The sequence below is a fragment of the Rattus rattus genome, chromosome 1 (genome assembly GCF_011064425.1).
Source record: "Rattus rattus isolate New Zealand chromosome 1, Rrattus_CSIRO_v1, whole genome shotgun sequence".
Classification (NCBI taxonomy): Eukaryota; Metazoa; Chordata; class Mammalia; order Rodentia; family Muridae; genus Rattus; species Rattus rattus.
In genome coordinates, this window is record NC_046154.1 from 126040847 (window position 1) to 126044661 (window position 3815).

Genomic DNA, 3815 nt, shown 5'->3' on the forward strand with positions numbered 1-3815 from the left:
CAAGAGTGTTGTTTTCTTAATTTCTTTCTCAGCCCTTTTATCCTTTGAGTAGAGAAATGTTGCTGATTTGTTTGAGTTAATTTTATATCCAGTCACTTCATTGAAGTAGCTTTAGAAGCTCTCTAGTACATTTTTTCAGTCACTTATATATACTATCATATAATCTGCAAATAGTGGTATTTTGACTTCCTCCATCCCAATTTGTATCCCTTTGATGTCTTTTTGTTGTCTAATTGGTATGGTTAAAACTTCAAGTACTATATTGATTGAACAGATAGAAAGAGATTGGGCAGCCTTGTCTTGTTCTTGATTTTAATGGGATTGCTTTGAGTTGCCATTTAGTTTGATGTTGGCTATTGGTTTGCTGCATATTGCTTTTATTATATTTAGTTATGAACCTTGAATTCCTGATCTCTCCAATACTTTTTAACATGAATGGGTGTTGTATTTTGTCAAAGGTTTTCAGCATCAAGGAGATGATCATATGGTTTTTTTCCTTGAGTTTGTTTATATACTGGATTACATGTATGGATTTCTGTATATCGAACCATCCCTGCAGTATTGGGATAAAGCTTACTTGATCATAGTAGATAACTGTTTTGATGTGTTCTTGGATTCAATTGGCTAGAATTTTATTGAGTATTTTTGCACCTATATTCATAAGGTAAATTGTTTTGTAGTTCTTTCTTTGATAGTTCTTTTTGTGGTTTAGGTATTGGTGTGACTGTGGCTTCATAGGCAGAATTGGGTAGTATTCCTTCTATTTCTAATTTTATGGAACAATTTGGAGAGTATTGGTATTAGATCTTCTTTGAAGGTCTGAAAGAATTCTGCACTAAAGCCAAGTGCCCCTGTGCTTTTTTTGGTTGGGAAACTTCTAATAGTTGCTTCTATTTTCTTAGAAGTTATGTGACTGTGTAATTGCTTAATCTGATCTTGATTTAACTTTAGTACCTGGTATCTGTCTAGGAAATTATGCATTTCATCCAGGTTTCCAGTTTTATTGAGTATAGACTTCTGTAGGAGGATCTGATTTTTTTTTTAATTTCCAACAGTTTCTGTTGTTATGTCTCCCTTTTCATTCCTAATTCTGTTAATTTGGATACTGCTTCTGTGCGCTCTGTTTTGTTTGGCTAAGGGTTTATCTATCTTGTTCATTTTCTCAAAGAACCAGCTCCTTGTTATATTGATTCTTTGTATAGTTCTTTTTGTTTCTACTTGGTTGATTTCAGCCCTGACTTTGATTATTTTCTGCCATCTACTCCTCTTGGGTGTATTCACTTCTTTTCATTCTAGAGCATTCAGAAGGGCTGTTAAGCTACTAGTGAATGCTCTCTCCAATTTCTTTATGGAGGGCTATGAGTTTTCCTCTCTGTTTTTTTTATTGGGGAACTGAGTCCATTGATCTTAAGAGATATTAAGTAATAGTGATTGTTGTTTCCTGTTATTTTTGTTGTTAGAGGTGGAATTATGTTTGTGTGGTTCTCTTCTTTTTGGTTTGTTTCAAGAAGATTACTTTCTTGCCTTTTCTAGAGTGTAGTTTCCTTCCTTTTGTTCAAGTTTTCCATCTATTATCCTTTGTAGGGCTGGATTTGTAGAAAGATACTGTGTAAATTTGGTTTTGTCATGGAATATCTTGTTTTCTCCATCTATTTTAATAGACAGTTTTGCTGGATATAGTAGCCTGGGCTGGCATTTGTGTTCTCTTAGGGTCTATATGACATCAATAAAAGATCTTCTAGCTTTCATAGTCTCTGGTGAGAAGTCTGGTGTAATTCTGATAGGTCTGCCTTTATATGTTATTTGACCTTTTTCCCTTACTGCTTTTAATATTCTTTCTTTATTTTGTGCGTTTGGTGTTTTGGCTATTATGTGACGGGAGGTGTTTCTTTTCTGGTTCAATCTATTTGGAGTTCTGTAGACTTCTTGTATGTTTATAGGCATGTCTTCTTTAGGTTAGAGAAGTTTTCTTCTATGATTTTGTTGAAGATATTTACTGACCTTTTTTGATGAACCTTATATTTTATTAATAAATCACAAAATAATTATATTTTTAAAAATGTCATAAAGTGCAATAACCCACTTACTCTCTCCCAATATCTAGCTCTTATTATCTAGCTTACTCTAAGTTACACATCAGGTTCATTTTAAAATACCATCTGGCCCAGCTCAGACCTGAAGTTGGGCCATGCCCTGAAGCAGCTCAAGTGGTGACCTAGAGTTCAGGAATTATATCTGTCTACTTCCCCTGTAGCTCCAACACTGTCTTGTCCTATACCAGCAGACCTCCTTTAAGATGTATGAAGCTTACCCCAACAGTCCCAGTGTATTCGATTGTTCTCTGTGATCATGGGCTAAGTGAGAGTGAGTCGTAGTTATGAGGATGCACATGTGTGCAGAAGACAGGAACATTATGTAGAACTCGGTCTTGAGCACGTGCACACAGTGTGTGTGTGTGTGTGTGTGTATATACATTTGCTGGTGAGTATGGGACTAATGTATGCTGTGACACACATCCCTAGCTAGGCATCTATAGACCAATTTAACTATGTTCTGTAACCTAGCAAATAGGATGACAGTTCCTGCAGGCAGACTTTCCCACAACTCTGGATTTACTTGATCTGGGAGTCCTAGGGTCAGGATGGGGTCATTCTATGCCTGAGGGTCCCTCCTGGCCAGCCTTTCCTTCTCCATTATTGGACGTTCTTTCTCCACACTCAGCCTCATCAGCCTCACCCATGTCCTCTGGCATTGGCCACTCTTGAGTCTGCCACTCCAGCCTTTCAATGCGGTAAGCTATCTTCAGTGCACTGAACTCCAGCTCAGCCAGTAAGCGAGCAAACTTGGTCTGCAGATTATCAAGCTGCTGGTCGAGGCCTTTTAGCCAAGACTCTCTGGCCTTCTGGAGGGCGATCTCAGCTACCTCAGCATTCACAACCAACTTATTCATTTTGAGCAAGATTTCACGGCCCTTCTCCTCCGTAACTGCCTGGGTACTCACTCAGCACCTCCCACAGATCCTCCTTGCTGAGGCAGAACAGGTCTGAAAAACCTAGGCTCTTGATGTTGGCTGTTCGTCGGTTTCCAGACATGTTCCCTTTGATGTTGATGATACTGATCTCCCCAAAGTAGAGCCCTGCACCAAGCACAGCATACTGTGTGACTCCATCATCTGCCACCACAGCCAGCTGGCCCTCACGGATGATGTACATCTCTCAGCCAATGTCCCCTTTGGGGCATACATACTCGCCTGGCAAGTAGGTCTGGGGCTGTGAAGCAGGCTGGCTTCACAGTTCTGGAAGATCTTTACTGGCTCAGGGTAGACAGGTGCACAGACACAGCAACCTCCAAGGGCTTAGGCAAGTGCTGCAAGATGGCTACCTCGTTGGTCATCTTCTTGTTGATCTGAAGATGCTGGTACCAATCAATTTACTGGCCCTTTAAGATGGGAATCTTCGTTCTCTTCAATACCTATTATTCTTAGGTTTGATCTTCTCATTGTGTCCTGAATTTCCTGGATGTTTTGGGTTAGGAGCTTTTTGCTTTTTGTATTTTTTGACTATTCTGTCAATATGTTCTATGCAATCTTCTGCCCCTGAGATTCTCTCTTCAATCTCTTCTATTCTGTTGGTAATACTTCTGTCTATGACTCCTGATCTCTTTCCTAGGTTTTCTATCTCCAGGGTTGTCTCCCTTTGTGCTTTCTTTGTTGTTTCTATTTCTCTTTTTACCTGGATCAGATTCCTTCACCTGTTTGGTTGTGTTTTTAGGGTAATTCTCTTCTCTTTTCTTTTCTTTCTTTCTTTCTTCGGAGC

At 39.2% G+C, this 3815-nt stretch overlaps 1 pseudogene; it reads right to left on the bottom strand.

The window, feature by feature from the left end:
* Positions 1 to 2647: 2647 nt before the first annotated feature.
* Positions 2648 to 3423, bottom strand: LOC116889244 (annotated as a pseudogene).
* Positions 3424 to 3815: the final 392 nt, after the last annotated feature.